Source organism: Girardinichthys multiradiatus, chromosome 5, assembly GCF_021462225.1.
Source record: "Girardinichthys multiradiatus isolate DD_20200921_A chromosome 5, DD_fGirMul_XY1, whole genome shotgun sequence".
In the NCBI taxonomy this organism is placed as follows: Eukaryota; Metazoa; Chordata; class Actinopteri; order Cyprinodontiformes; family Goodeidae; genus Girardinichthys; species Girardinichthys multiradiatus.
In genome coordinates, this window is record NC_061798.1 from 12,671,203 (window position 1) to 12,688,627 (window position 17,425).

General features: G+C 39.1%; 1 protein-coding gene across 21 annotated transcripts in view; it reads right to left on the reverse strand.

Moving 5' to 3' along the window:
- The window catches only part of ptprdb (protein tyrosine phosphatase receptor type Db), a 270,931-nt gene that overhangs the window by 98,956 nt on the left and 154,550 nt on the right, over positions 1 to 17,425 (reverse strand). The gene's annotated exons all lie outside the window — the stretch shown is intronic.

The window sequence follows — 17,425 nt, forward strand, 5'->3', positions numbered from 1 at the left end:
GCAGTGTGAGTTCCCTCTAGGCCTCACACTCCTCGTCTGCAGCTGTCTCTCCTCTTCCCGCTTCATTAGGACCATACACTCATCGCCGGAGGTGTGTTTCGTGTGTGTGTGCGTGTGTTTGTGTGAGAGTTAAAAAAAGTAGCGGATGAATTTCGACTTATGGTAAACATTTAGCAATAAAACATCATGTCTCTGAAGTTACGTTTTCAGCTCCCAAGTGAGCAATGGCCTCGTTTTTTTTTTTTTTGCATCCCTGCTTTTTATACAATCCCAGAGAGCAGACTGTACTTCCATGTCGGAATGTTTCCCAAATGTGCGTCAGCACAGCATGATTTCAGATTGATAAAAAGGAACGAATGGCTCTAAGATGGAGGGCTGGAAGGACAGACCAAGAGATTGATGGATGATAGGGAGATTAACGTGGGAGGAGACTGGCTATTGTTATCTTTTGAGTGTTGGATCAACATACAGCTCAGTGTTTCAATCCTTTCATCCTTAGCTCACTTCCTTCCATAGACTTGCTATTTTGTAGGTTTTCTTGCTCAGTTTATCACATTCTTTCTTAAGATTTATTTTCTAGCAATTCCTACCACTTCTTACCAAATATCCTTCACTATCACTTCAATTGTGAAGTTTGTCTGCCCATGTATGTCACTCTAAGAGATTTTGAGATAATAGTGGAAGATTTAGCAGTGCTGTTATTAAGTATTGATCCTCACAGATTGTTTCTGTTTTTGCTTTTTTTGTCACACTGAAATGCTTCAGATCATCAAACAAATTTGAATATCAGACGAAGATAACCTGATTAAATGCTACAATGCAGTTTTTAAGTGATGATTTCATTTATAGAGGCAAAAATGTATTCAAATGAACTTGGTCCTATGTATAAAAGTAATCACCCCCTAAATCTACTGATGCAAAACACTAATATCTCTGGCCTAACTAATGGGTGGAGATTCTCGTTCAGGACTTTCTGCTTGAGAGCAGAATTCATGGTATGATAAATAACAGCAAGCCGTCCAAATCCTGAAGTAGCAAAGCAGACCATCACACTATGACCCACATGTTTGACATGATGTCCTTCCTGAAATGCTGACAGTATTATAATAGATGCGACAGGAGAGACAAACTTTGTTATTCTTTTTGGTCTGCAGTGGTTTTTCAGCATGACACTTTCACATGGATGCCAGTTTTGCCCAGTCTTTTTAATATTGTTGAATCATGAACCCTGACCTTACCTAAGGCAAGTGGAGTTTGCAGTGCTTAAGATGCTGTTCTGGGCTCTTTTGTGACTTCCTGGATGATTCATTGATGTGCTGATGGAGTAATTTGGCAACTTTTTCAATAACTTTCTGTTTCTCATCTGTGCTTGAGCTCTTTAAGCTTACTTTATGTTTCCTTAGATCTAGCAGTCATTAGGTGTGGCTAGTGAAATTGAACTCAGCTTTTTGAAAAATCTAGTTAATTACAATTGGCTCAAGTGGGGTGAAAATTATTTTCACATATCCCTTCAGAAATGAAATCATTAGAAAATTGCATTTTGTATTAACTCTGTTTATCTTAGTCTAATTATGTTTTTTTTTTTGATGACATTTAGGGCGATAGTAAAAACAGAAGAAATCTGTGAGGAGGCAAACACTTTTTCATATCACAGAACATGTAAGTTTTTTGTGTCTGATACATCTTAAATCACACCACCCTCACACACCTGGCAGATTGCTGCAGATGCTGCTCAGAAACAGGAGCCATGACATATGCCTTTCTGCATTTACTGCAGTCAGCTGTTTCCATCCTTGCATTTTGTGCATGTGGTTTGGCCGTGCAGTGCCCATGTGATTGGGTACGTGTATGTGTTTGCATGATCTCCAAAACTGAACAGATTCATCATCTGCCGCAGCAGTCTTAATCCGCTCTGCTCCTGAACAAGCCATCTGATTAAGAAAAAGAGGAAGGGGTAGGGGCCCCTGAGCTCCTAGCTTGCCTGCAATGAAGGCAGCAAACAAATCAAACCACACTGGATTTTCCACTTGGTTTAGTCTAAAACAATTGCTTTGGGATAACTTAGATCTCTCCCTACACAAATTAAGTCCCCCGCACTGATTTAGACTATTCAGCAGCAGGGAGGGAAACCATGTCTTACTATATGAAATGGAACATTTTTGTGCTACAAATAACTAAATTGTAACCAAAAATTACTTATAATAATAATAATAATAATTTTGAATTATATTTTTTATAAACTAAATACTAGAGATGCGCCGGACAGCCAGGTATCAAAATTGGTCATTTCCCTTCATCAAGTCCGACCAAAAATGGGCAGGTAGAATAACAAAAAATCCGATTTTTCATTATATTCAGTAAATGCATCAAAACAGAAAACTGACACCCATTTAATCGTTAAACACATTAACAAACCGCATGCTTTGTATATGTATGTATCCTTTTGAGGCCCTGTTGTAATATTTGATATCCAAGCACACTGCGGAAGATTTGATAGTGAGGACCAAGTTTAATTGTTGTTATGTGAACATAAAGATTAAACAAGCTACCTATTCAGCGTGTGACCTTTTCTATCTACCTTTTTATCAGACACCTGTGAACACAATCAGAAAATGTTGAGATGAACGTCAATGCAGATCTGAACATATGTTTTGATCTAGACCAGAAAAGCATTAAGCTAAAGTGAAACCAAAGCAAGCACCCCTAGCACCACAAGTGTGAAAAGAAGAACAGTTTGGAAATGAACATGCAAGACTCCAAACCTAAACTGAAAAATGCCTTTACAGAGCCTGCAGGAGATGAACCCTGTAGCTTTGAGGCAGCGGCAGAAGGGAGGTGCATAAAGCACAAATTTTTCACAAACAAATTGCCATGTCCAAATTAGAAATGTAAGAATACCTTTTTTAGAATTTCATTTTATGGGGGTCAGACTAACAAAACAAACCTTCCTTAGTTCAGCCAGACCACAAACCTGCCACATTGCACAGGCTGCTGAAGAGGATTTTAATAGAAATAATAATGATTGCTTCCAGAAACTCTGCGAATCCAAGTCTGACTAAGAATTGAAAGAATGAACTAAAAGCGTTTCAATGCTGCATGCCAGATGGTTTCCTATAAGTTCATGACCCAATAGGTGTGATTTGTTTAGTAGAACAGGAGCAACCTACACAACATGGAGCAACTGGCATTATTTTCTTTACTGGAAAAAGGTGGACTGCGCCCTCCAGGCTGGGGGTCAGTCTCTGGCTCAAGCAGGAGAGTTCTGGTATCTTGGTGTCTTGTTCACAAATGGCAGTTGAATGGAGCAGGAGTTGGACAAATGGATTGGGGCTTGCAGTAAGGTAGTCACTGCTAAGGAGATCTGACTCTAGACTAGGGGGGAGCTCAAAGTAGAGCTGCTGCTTCTCCGCATCAAAAAGCGTCAGTTGAGCTTATTCTGGGATTTGATCATGATGCCTCATTGTCTTCGATGGATGGTTTCCAGCCACATCTAACAGGGAGGAGACCCCGGGAAAGACCAATAACTTGCTAGAGGGACTATTTAACCCTTTTGACTTGAAACCACCTACGGATCCTTCGTAATGAGCTGGAGAGGATCGCTAAGAAAAGGAATGACTGGGTTTCCTTCTATAACCTGTTATCCTACAGAGGAAGATGGTAGTATAATGGACGGATGGATGGATGGACGGACAGACGGACATTTCTTTTTATTTATTACTCTTTACCCATGTTCACATTGTTCCTTCATTTAGGAATGCACTTACGTAGACTGCTTTATCACAGCAACATTTTCTCAACCCCCTTCAAATGCCTAATGGTGTTATAGGACACTGATACCACTTTGGTGTTAGTGTGCATGAACATGAGTGAGTTTGTGTGTCCACTAATCAGTCCAGCTGATTCGGTGTCACTGGAAAAGCCTACATTATTTAGTATCTCACTTCACAGCATGTCACGTTAATTAAAAGGCTAAGATAACTCGATGGGGGTGTTGAGGGGGCGGTGGTGATGGAGGCCAGATAAAAAGGCTGAAGAGGAGACGAGAAGAGGGCAAATAAGCACAAGAAGACAATAACTAAAGCTGGGCATGCACACTCAGACACAAACCCACACAGAGACACTGCAGCCAGGTAGTAACCAGATTGTAGTCTAGGTGTCTGTTGTTGCAGGTATTACTGAGAGACTGAACAAAGCCTTTTTCCTGTGTGGGAGCTTCTCCTGCTGCTGTGGATCACAGTCGGTACTAAGCCATTCACTTACATTAAGTCCCATCACTCAATTATACACTGTCTGTCTGCCCTAGCCTGTTGATATCTGTTACACTTATCTCTTGGATAGCTTCTGACAGAAAAACGGCTGTCTCAGAGGCTGAGGCTATGGTTTTTGCGCAGGACGGATAACGGGACACAGGAGGAAAAGTGAGAAGGTTAAGAAAATGCATTTGGCCGTTTTATTTTACTGACAATAAAAATGATGTTCTAATACAAATTATTCATGCATTACCTTAAATTTTATGAACTCATTTCTTTATGTAAAACTTCGAAGTAAATGAGAAGTCAATCTATTGAGAGATGGGGCAGCGAAGTTAACAGACGAGGAGGCAAAAATGAGGAAAGGCAATTTAGAAGAGAGCTTGTGATCCAAAAATGGAATGGAAAAAAAAAGACAGCGTGGGTGGATGAGAGAGAGGAGGGCAGACTACAAAGCGACGGCATAGTACAGCTGGAAGGGATGTTGAGAAAGATATAGACAAAGACAAAAGACAGATCCTAAAAAGCGTAGCTCAAGGCTAACCGTGCGCTGTGGAAGAGAACAGTGGGAAACCTAATTTGATTCCATATTCCAAAAGCCTAAGCCACCAAATACAATTAGACATGCTAATTAACTTATTCTGTTTGCCCTGTTGAAACGGTGGCAAACTGACAGATGCGTCACCAAATAAGCCAATTTGTGATCGTTGCATCATATAGCTGGACAGAGAATAAGGAACGCAAAGTGGGACAAACAAGTCTTTATTACAGATTTGAAGTAAATCCAAGTCTAGTTTTCATTTCACAGTGGCCGTGCAAATGTCTTCACAACCTTTAAACATCTACACATCGTTTCCAAATCCCAACAAAAAAACTTCAACGTATCGTTTTGGGATAATAATGTGAGACAAAGTAGTCACTGCAACGTGGAAGGCAAATGATACAAGGTTTTCAATAGATTTTTTAGAAATAAAAATCCCCGAGGTATGAATTACATTTGTATTCAGGCCCTGTTATTCTGATAACCCAAATAAAATCTAGTTTAAAGAACATCAGTGAACAAACAACGTTATGAAGACCAAGGAACACAGCAGACAGCCAGAGAAAAAGTTGTGGATTATTTCATAATCCCTGTTCCACTGTCACATGACTCAGTGGTAAGATGGAAGCTGTTTTGTGAATAATGTGCATATGCTGTATCCAAAATAGTTTGGAGACCACACCTGGTCATACAAATATGAATACCTCCTAAATACGGAGCTCAAACCCTCTATTCCCAGTTTTTTTTACCAAAAACCTTTTTAAATATCTTCGACTGTAGTCCGTCTTTTCCGTCTTTAACAATCCTTAAAAACAACTATTGATATTTGCCAAAAAAAAAAGAAGTTACGCTGCCTTCTCAATAAATAAACAAATAACACACTCTTCCCTCACAGTGTGACACAGAAAACATCGCTGGAGAAAGCTTGAAGGGAGAGCTGTTTGATGTGTTTGACTAGTGAGCATGTGTGCGCACATCAACTCATCCACAAGCTTATTACCAGTTATCTGTCATCTCCCCCCAACGGTACACAAACAGACTCCATAAGTAAGCCCTGAGCCTGTTTCCAAGAGAAATGCTGGTGTTTAAAGGCCACAAGTCTCAACGGAAGTGTCTGTGGGGATGACATTGTGACAGATTTTAATTGACTTTCTTCTTTGTGTGACTTACTCAGCCACCCAAGAGAAACCACTGTATGTGTCTATGTAAAAAGACTATCCTCTAGGTAAAGTGGTGTGTTTGTTTGTAGGCGTGAAAAGATAAGGGGCAGGAAGAATACCAACAATTTAAATCAATACTTGAACCTGAGCAAATAAGAGTTAAACAGAAGCCATGTGTTTGTGGAGATATTCACAAAAAGGCAAAAATTTGTTTTTGTATGTATTCAACAATATTGTAAGTGTTCCTTCAACAACTCTCCAAAGAGATCATGTTGGATGCTACATGATATTCACAATTTCTATGCATGACAGGTCAAAGACAGTAGTGTTTAGGGATGAAATGAAATGTTTTTTCTATTCTGCAGAGATCAATGGAGACATCTTTGTGAACCTTCAAAAAGATCACCAAGAAACAGGGGTTTTCTGCAGGAAAGCACAGGATGTAAGCATCTCTGCAAGAGCCAAACCTCATGGTTGAACCACTGCCATATGAGAAACGTTTATAAAACCTTCGGTAGTGAAAGGGTTTAGTACTTTATTCTCTGCAGAAATTTAGAATGCAGCAAATCTCGTCATACTTGTCCTGAACTCTAATTAAAGATTGAAGCAGCTCCACCAAAGTCAGACTCCTTTATAATCCATATTGTCAATTAAAGCTTAAATAATAGCTTTTAGTTTAATCATAAGTTAGCTAAAGTGATAAAATCAACATGGATTCAAACTTTTCCACTGCAGAAACAGTACAGTTCTCTAAAGAAAATGAATACATTGATTCTAACCAAGGAAGAAGGCGGTTTTTTAATGTTTAACTTAGTGTTCAATAGAAACCATTAAAAAACTGTATAAGAGCCAGGCCAACTGGGTTTATGATAGAAAAGTTAAATAAAAAGCTAATATAATTAAAAGAGTAACACCAGTTTAAGTAGGTATTGCTTTCCTAGGCAGATGCTTTTAACAGACATTGAAACAGATGTGGACAAAGCATAAAGGTTTGACAGCTGCAGTTTTAAATCTGCTTTTAGTGTTTTAGTGTAAAGAGAACAAGAACAACTTGGCCTTAAAAGCCAAAAAATACAAAGTTACAGTAGTCAAGTTAGTCAAGTCAAGTTTATTGATATAGCGCTTTTCAGCAACAAGGCACTCAAAGTGCTGTACATGAGAAAAAACATTAAAATGATACATAAAATCAAATCAAATGACACTAATAATCCTTGAGAGTTTGCTGGTAAGAGCTGGTTCCAATCTTTCTAACAGAGGTAATTAGCTCATTAAGTCCTCTTTGGTAAGGAATTAATCCGGTGCTAGAAGAAAAATGAAAATATTAATCCTTGAGGTCGCTGGTATGAGGCTGTTGTGGTCCCATCATTCAAATAAGCTGGGTCACTGGTATAAAACAGTGACCCAGCTTAGTATGTGTGTTTCAAAATTTTAAATTTACAAATCTAATCAAAGAAACAACAGTCAGTAAAGAAACAAAACTCAGTATTTAACAAACAATCATGAGATGGCTGTTATTGTCTTTAATGGTTTTGACTAGAGCTGCACAACATTGGGAAAATATGCAGCTGCAAAAAGTCTGCTAATTTATTCTATGATGATATCGATTGCAATTCACCTGCTCTTCTCTTTCTTTTCCATCAGTGCAATATACCCAAATCTTGCAAAGGACTTTAGCATCTTAGTCACTCTGCATTATCAACCATGTAGTAGAGGGAGCAGATATTAATAAATACATTGGAGTGAAGATCTCTAAAGACTGCACCTGGTTGAAGAACATCACCAGATTCATGAACTGGGTCCAGAAGAGACATCTCTTTCTCAGGAAAATGAACCAAAAAGCACTCCCTAAATAACTCATTAATCTCAGCCAGCTCATCTGGCTCAGCACCCCATCACTCTCCTTCTTGGTCAAATAGCCCTTACACAGCCTGGAGGTGTGTTTGGGATCATTCTCCTGTTGAAAAATAAATGATGGTCCAACTAAACGCAAACCGGAATGAATAGCATGCCGCTGCAAGATGCTGTGGTAGCCATGCTGGTTCAGTATGCCTTCAATTTTGAATAAATCCCCAACAGTGTCACCAGCAAAGCACCCCCACACCATCACACCTCCTCCTCCATGCTTCACGGTGGGAACCAGGCATGTAGAGTCCATCCGTTCACCTCTTCTGCGCCGCACAAAGACACAGTGGTTGGAACCAAAGATCTCAAACTTGGACTCATCAGACCAAAGCACAGATTTCCATTGGTCTAATGTCCATTCCTTGTGTTCTTTAGCCCAAACAAGTCTCTTCTGCTTGTTGCCTGTCCTCAGCAGTGGCTTCCTAGCAGCTATTTTACCATGAAGGCCTGATTCACACAGTCTCCTCTTAACAGTTGTTCTAGAGATGTGTCTGCTGCTAGAACTCTGTGTGGCATTGACCTGTTCTCTAATCTGAGCTGCTGTTAACCTGCGATTTCTGAGGGTGGTGACTCGGCTGAACTTATCGTCCGCAGCAGAGGTGACCCTTGGTCTTCCTTTCCTGGGGCGGTCCTCATGTGAACCAGTTTCTTTGTAGCGCTTGATGGTTTTTGCAGCTGCACTTGGGGACACTTTCAAAGTTTTCCCAATTGTTCGGACTGACTGACCTTCATTTCTTAAAGTAATGATGGCCACTTGTTTTTCTTTACTTAGCTGCTTTTTTCTTAAAATAATACAAAGTCTAATAGTCTATTCAGTAGGGCTATCAGCTGTGTACTGTATCCACCTCCTGCACAACACAACTGATGGTCCCAACCCCATTTATAAGGCTTGAAATCCCACTTATTAAACCTGACAGGGCACACCTGTGAAGTGAAAAACATTTCAGGTGACTACCTCTTGAAGCTCATCAACAGAATACCAAGAGTGTGCGGAGCAGTAATCAAAGCAAAAGGTGGCTACTTTGAAGAACCTTGAATATAAGACATATTTTCAGTTGTTTCACACTTTTTTGTTCAGTATATAATTCCACATGTGTTAATTCATAGTTTTGATGCCTTCAGTGTGAAGCTACAATATTCATAGTCATGAAAATAAAGAAAACTCTTTGAATGAGAAGGTATGTCCAAACTTTTGGTCTGTACTGTAGGCAAATGTGATTGATTAAGATGAAACTTGAGCTTTGCTGTTTTACTAAACTTATCATTTCTCCTTATTTGCCAAACTGTGTTCGTCCCTGACTCTTGTTTCCTCTAAGTCTGCAGTATATTCTCCTTGCGTTTAAACCCCTTTAATTCCTGTTCTAACTGATCACCAACTTGATCTCTTTCTCTCATCTTCTGTTGCCAGTCTTCCTACTCCCTGGGATTACAACAAACACCATGTTTTTTCAGCTGCATGATACATAGAGAGCTCTACCCCTCCCCCACCTGTCGCTGTGAACTTCCAGTCCATTGTACGGCTTTTTAGAAATAATTTTGTTTGAGAAAAACATGGACAGTCAAAGTTCGAGGCTAAATTGTTTAAGCTTCAATATGTTGCATGTATGGATGAAGTAGGCATAATAAAAGATGAAGACTAGTCAAACTTGATGAATTTGCATTCATTTACTTTTTATTTCTATTTATTTACTTGCTTATGTTATCCCCAGTAAACACAGGCCTGATAATACATCACCTCCACTTATGGATTGTTACCTTAAGACAGGCAATTTCATATAAATAACATGAGAAAGCAGAGGTACAGTGTATAAAACCCTATCAAAATCAGTGAAAATGTTAAATCAATTCTTTTTGATCGACTCCACCTGATAAACAGGTTCAAGTGTAGAACTCAATATAATAGTGATTATATTGAGTCCTGAGATTTTAGACTGTCAGGCAATGAGAGCATTAAGACAGCTGTGACTAAACGACCCAAGCTTAAGCTCTGTTGGACCAATGCTGGCATGCAGCAGTGCACAATTCTGAAAGGACCAGAGAGAGGAAGAGGGGTCAACAGAGATGAGTGGCTGAGTGGATTGTCAAGATGTGTCTCTGGATGTGTGTGTGTGTTGAGGGAGGGGATTGGGGTGACAGCATGTAATTACCTATTTGCACTGCCGTTAGTGGAAATCTCATTGAAGGCTAATTGAGAGCTGCATTAGCTGGCAGCAGGACTGCAGCGGGAGATGGATGGATGGAGGAAGTACGAGAAATATGATAGCTGAGCTCTAGCTGAGGGGCAAGAAGGTTAAGGAGAGGGATCTAAATCGTGTAGTAAGGAGGGAAGGGCTAACTGATGGAGGCAGAGAAGAGAAAACAAGGGAAGGAGAGAAAATGAGGTATTGTGGTTACTTCAGTGATGCAATTCTGCATCTGTCATTGTGTTGGTGGTTCTTTGGTGAAAGCTATTTTAACCAGCAGACTCACTCTTAAACACACTAAAACATTTCCTGAATAAAGGTTTATGTTTTCCCTAAATTATTCCAAATGAGATGAGGAAAACAGAAGTGATAATGAATAGGTACTCATTTAAATCAACTGTTAAATGTTAGGAAATTATTCAGTAAATTAATATTCAATAGTCTGATACCTGAATGACTGACAAGGGCTCAGTCAGTGATTTCAACTTTTTCCAGTAGGTTTTACAGGTACTTTTTTACAACAAGACAAGGACTCGCAATGGTCGGTCCCACCCCCCCAGTCTCAGCCATTGACTGCAAATTTTGTGTCAGTGCTTGAAATGGAATTAGGATTTCAACATTGCTTCTTCAAGATATCTAGAGCTAAAACAAATAGTCTTTAGCACACTGAATAGCTCACCCATGTGTTATCATTCATTTTTGTGTCATAAAATCAAAATAATTACACCAAATGGTCTAATAATACGTATGGTGATAATAATAACATGAAACAACATATTATGCTATTTAAACATGTTTTGTTTTAAATCGGTTCCAGTTCTTTAGTTTTTTTTTATCGTTAAAAAATGTATGTTTGAATACCAAAACACAATGAAGCTATGGCACCTTCGGCCAAAGTCAAACAGTCAGAATCTCGGGCCTCTTTCTTTTGACAAAAGACTTCTCACGTTTTATCTATATTATGCTGCAGGTCAAGAACCTCGTTTTTATTTTTTACCATTTTTACAGTGAAAAAAACCAGTTCATAACTGTCCCGCACCTTATATATTGCGCATAGTTCACTACAAAATAAAGGTGGACAAACAACTGTTTACAGCGAAAGAACCAAACATAATCTGCTTGTTTCTGCCAACAAAAAGCTCAGATTGATATGACATATATAGAAGTAGAGCATTAGTGGATGAAAGAGATAATTATATTATATAATTATATTCCTGGCCTTATTATTCTCATCTCGACCAAAGTAGTCGCTCATCTAAACAGTGGTTTATCTTTTATATTCATTTAGGAAAACCAGTTTCTTTTTACAATCTGATATTGGTTGGCTCTCTGAAAACCCAGCACTTCCATTCACTGGTGGATTACCCTGTGGGCTATAATGAGGCCAATAGTGTGGCCTTTCAGTCTAATAGTAAACAGCATAAACTCCAGCTGGAGGTCACAGACGAGAGACCAAATCAAATAAAATAATAGAATTTGTGGTTTTAAGGAAAATTGTTTTCCTGGAGACGGCATCTTCATCCCCTTAAAATTACCAGGAACAGCAGACCAGTCCCATTTGTAGCAACTGCTTGTTTCTCCATAGTATCTTGTCATCGTATTTTTGCAAACTGCAAACAAATCACTTTATTTGGTTTGCTACTATTCCTACACAATTGTGTTTAGTGGAAAGCTATCCACAGCCCCAGGCACGGAAGGAGGCCACTATGAACGGAAAGATATGTCAATGAGTGGGTCAGCCATAAGGAATCATGGGTTTAGATAACAAGGTTAGCAAAATGGTCGTGCCAGCTGGCTAATTTCCATGTTTACCATCAGTCATAGCTTGCCAAGGACAGAAACAAACCCAACAAAGTTAACTTTGGGCAGAGTCCACTCCTTTTTGGAGGATTTTTAAAGGAGAAAAATATGGTTTGTTCAGTTTAGGAAAACTGGGACTTTCAGTCACTTAAAATTAATCTGCAAGCAGTTTCATGTGCATGTAGAACCATTCACACAGCACTAAACAAAGCTGCTTAAACAAAAAGACAGTTAAAGGATATGTGACTTATTTTCCTAGCTACAAACAGAATCACACATCCAATAATTACATAGCAAACAATAGTTTTTTGTGTTTCTAACCTTTAATGTGAACTTTTGACTTGAAATGACATTTTACTTGTTTCTGATACTGCTTGAGATACAGTTAGAATGTTTACTTCTTTCTGTATCTGTATTAGTTTTCCACAATCTTTATTCTGAAACCATAAAATAAAATCCACTCAAACCAATTGCCTTCAGAAGTGACGTAATTATTGGATAGTTAATCTGTGTGTAATTAAATTGTGGAAGAGAAGCAAGAAAATGTTAACAGTGGAAAGAAGGACCTAAGGAGTCGCATTTGAAGGACACAGCAATTATGTAGAAGAATGTGCTCAGGGAAGAGGACACCAAAAATTTGCTTTTTTGTCTTGGGAAAAACTCTGCATATCACCCTGAATACACCATGTATTCAGAGTGATGCTGTGGGGATGTTCTTCTTCAGCAGGGACAGTGAAGCTTGTCAGAGTTGATGGGAAAATAGATCAAGCTAAATACAGTGCAATCTTTGAAGAAAACCTCTTAGAGGTTCACCTTTCATCACAAAAACAATACTAAATCCAGCCGGAGCAACAATGGAATGAAATCAATTCACTAGAATGGACCTGTGAAAGGTTTGTGTTGTTCGACCACAAAATCCTTATATAAATGCATTGCCATTTAGGGGCAGGAATTGTTTTGCAAGGCACTGCATATCTGTGATATAAGAAGTCTATAAAAAAGGAATATTTCTTTGATCTAGTGGTTATAGAGAAGCTGCTCTCTAACTTATACTTAACTTGCAACACTTCATGGGGCTTTCCAGCTTTGAAAAAATAAATCTTACTGACTGCAATTATATCCCTTTCTGCACCAGGGTCACTTTAACCAATAAACTGCAGACTGCATGGGTAAAACTTTAATTACTTTGCATGTTGAATAGCTGTTTGTTGCTATATTAAGGTCCAAAGTATTGCATATTTAATTTGAGAATAAATTATTTCATATTGCTTGTAATCTTGTGATCCTTACCTTCTCCAGTGGCAAACAATGTACAGCAGAGGCTTAGTGTCAGGGATAAAGTGGCACACTGGAGGCAGTCAGCTCCGTAATGTGTTTTAGTACATGGATGGATGGATGGAGTGGAGCATATACCTATGGATGGATGAGCCGGCAGTATGTTCACGGTGTGACTATGGAGACATGCATTCTAGGGTAAGAAAGCAGGGCTGAATACACATCATAATGAATATATTTGTTGACACATCCACAAACACCCACACATTTCTACTGATCTTACTGGCTAGGTGACCTCCACAAGCAAGTGGAGTACAGCAGTAATAATTTACAGCTCCTGAGCAGCTCTAATATCAAATAAAATACGGATTTCCTCTGGGCCAGGAAAGGGCCAACCCTTCAATAACTGTTCCTTTTATTCACATGCCGCTTCAGCTATAACCCATCTCTCAGAGGTGCTTCTGTTATATACTATCTCAAACTGGACGTTCAGTCGAAGACTTGAACACTCAGGGCAGTCCTATACCTTTCTGCCTTTTACGAGTGCACTAACTGCAAAGCCCTTTGGCAAACAAGTAACCATTGTAGAAAACCGCCACTCAGATACTCTATAGTTCACAACAACTGAGTGAGCCTCCTGCTTTAATTTATCTCGGAGGAGGAGGATGAGCAGGAGGTGGCGGATAAAGCTCTCAGTAATTTGTGAATCCTGTTTTGTCCATTCATTGAATTCCACAGTTAACCACAAGTCAAGAGCTGGCCTTCCTTATTGTGAGACTAAAAAAACCCTCTTCTATTCTCTGAGCACAAGACTGCTACTAAGGATAAAAAAAAAAAAAACATATTCGTGCTTCCCTCAGGGTGATTTTTTTGATGGCATATACAAATTAAAGCCTCATTATCAAGTATTTGCTTGGTGTATTAGATGTAAAGCTAGACCACTGTCTGAAGAAAGGTAGTATTTGACTGGTACTTCAAAAAATTAAGTCATGTAGTCATGGAGATGTAAATCTTTGACAAGATAAATGCATCATAAAAATAAAGCTTCTTGAAGGTCATAGAGGATTCCATGGGCAACAGGACCCAGAAATACATTTTTGATCAATCTTCTCCAATGTCCTCTTACAACAGCTGAACATGAAGGATGAGGTTACACACCCCTTCTCCTCAAATTGATTTTGGGCGGCACAGTAGTAGTGTGAGTACATGGGTATGACTCAAAATAACATGCAGGAAAAACAAACTGGAAACACTATGCATGGCTGTTTTCTTTGTTGTGGATGACAACTGTACAATCAACTATAACTACCCCCCCAAAAATGTTTCTGTTATTGCTATTTTGCCAAGTTTATATGTTTAAGATCCTCAAACAAACTTTGATATATGACCAAATTAGACTGAAAAAATATAAAATCAAGTATTTAGTATCTATGAAATTATGACTTAATTTCTTAAGTTCAAAAAGCTGTCCAAATCAACTTGGGCCTAAGTGAAATATTATTTGGCTCATAAGTGGTAAATGGACAGAATTTATATTGCGCTTTTCCATTCCTACCGACCACTCAAAGTGCTGTTCACTAGAACTGCATTCATCCAACTGCACTCACATACACCGATACACCAATCGGTAGGCAACTGAAAGTTAAGTGCCTTGCCCAGGGACACACGGACATAAAAGGAAGTGGACCCACAACCTTCAGAGTGCAAGATAACTACAGTTCCAACTGAGCCACAGTCACCTCCAACCTAATAACTGGCTGTGACACCTTTTATTCAACCTCTTTGACTAGGCCGCCCAGAAAAACTTTTTTTTTTTACATTTCACTTAAGGACTTTCTGGAGGAAATATACATTCATGCCTTACAAATTATGGCAAGTCTTCCAGGTCCTAAAGCTTCAAAGCAGTCCAAGACCATCACACTAACGCCACCATGTTGGCTGTCGGTATCATGTTCTTTTTCTGAGATGCTCTGTTTGTTTTAAGCTAGATTTGATGAAAAAGAAATGGTGGTTTTGACCTAAAACTCCTACTTCTCATGATGATAGGTGAGGCACCTCCCTTAATTGCAGGTCAATGGGTCACTCCTGAGAAGGTTCACCAGTGTTACATGCTTTTGCAATTTGTTAAAAGCCATTTTAAAAAGCCTTAGTAACATTTTCCAGACCAACAGATCTCAATGACTTGTTTTCTGAAATTCTTGAATTTCTTTAGATCAGGGCATAGTATGTTGCTTTTTTGTGTTATTTTGCAGCACTAGTGGCCTATATTTTTCAATTTATTTGACAGTCAGTTGAAAGGAAGGGGTGGAGAGAGGGGGAAGACATGCAGCAAAGGTCACCTGAGCCAGGAGCTGAACCCGCAACAGCCTCGTCAAGGACCAAAGCCTCCAAACATGGGTTGCGTGCTCCACCCCTGTGCCACCGCCACACCCTGTATGTTGCTTTTTAAGATCTTTTTGCCTACTTCATGTTGTCAGACAGGTTTTATCTTTGAGAAATTCATCTTCCTTCATCCTCCTTCCTGGGTGTGGATAATGGAATAGATTTTAAATGTCACATTAAAGCAATAACAGAAAAAAATCGATCAGCAGGCAAATACATTTTCATTACCCTGCACTTTCAATTACTATTCACAGAGAACCAAAAATTATTATTTTACAGAGGCCAGTCAGAAATGTTTATGATTAAAGGGGATTATTTTAAATAACATAATAATCCAAGAGTTAGTGGTTCAGTACATATAGCTCCATATATTACCTTTAGTGGTTTCTTAAAATGGATATGATTGTTGCCTGAATAGATGGCATCCTTACAAATGGAGAGAAAGTGTGAGATAAGAGAGGGAGTAGAGGGTCTTACCCTCAAAAGTTAAAAGTTGGTAGGAGAGACAACAAGACCCCTATCTTCTTTGGCTCAATAATTAAGACTGGGTAAATATATAATGGGGCTTTTTCCACCATCCACATCTCTTCTTCTTGGAGATGGGACCTCAGGGAGACAGGCTCAGGAAGAGCAACTAAGTACACTGGTCATTAAAAATAGATGCAAGGAACACTGGCACTGACAGACCTTGTCGACCAACCACAAAGAGTGTTGTGATGGGAGTTGCCATGGTTACATGGCTCTCAAATGGTTCTTGGATGTCAGTGTGAATCAAGTCATACATCTGAATGGCTCCACACTTTCAAACCCTGCTCCAACTGGGGGCACCAAAAATCCAACAATGTCAATGAGGAAGGAAGATCAAATCTGCAGTTGGTGCAGGGTTTAAAGAAGACAGAGACACGGGATGGAGGGAATGGCATGGCATTGCAGAGTTAGTGCCTGTAAAAACATAAACACAGTGGTGCCACGGGCTTTATGTTACAAACACATTAAACTTACAATGCAGTGGCACATGGTCCAACTCATCACTACAGAAAGTAGTTATTGAAGTCCTGGGAAGTTGCAAAATTATGTCATCGCCTAATTTGCATAAGTGGCAATGTGTAATTGTAATGAACATTGTAAAAAAAAAAGGGTGACTAAAAACAACCTGAACAATGTAAATGTAAAATGTTCCTTTGCTAATAAAAATGCCTGCATTTGACTTATTAACCATTTACTTACCTTGTCAAATGTAATACAGGTCCTTCTAAAACAATTAGCATATTGTGATAAAGTTAATTATTTTCCATAATGTCATGATGACAATTTAACATTCATATATTTTAGATTCATTGCACACTAACTGAAATATTTCAGGTCTTTTATTGTCTTAATACAGATGATTGTGGCATACAGCTCATGAAAACCCAAAATTCCTATTTCACAAAATTAGCATATTTCATCCGACCAATAAAAGAAAAGTGTTTTTAATACAAAAAACGTCAACCTTCAAATAATCATGTACAGTTATGCACTCAATACTTGGTCGGGAATCCTTTTGCAGAAATGACTGCTTCAATGCGGCGTGGCATGGAGGCAATCAGCCTGTGGCACTGCTGAGGTCTTATGGAGGCCCAGGATGCTTCGATAGCGGCCTTTAGCTCATCCAGAGTGTTGGGTCTTGAGTCTCTCAACGTTCTCTTCACAATATCCCACAGATTCTCTATGGGGTTCAGGTCAAGGAGAGTTGGCAGGCCAATTGAGCACAGTGATACCATGGTCAGTAAACCATTTACCAGTTGTTTTGGCACTGTCAGCAGGTGCCAGGTCGTGCTGAAAAATGAAATCTTCATCTCCATAAAGCTTTTCAGCAGATGGAAGCATGAACTGCTCCAAAATCTCCTGATAGCTAGCTGCATTGACCCTGCCCTTGATAAAACACAGTGG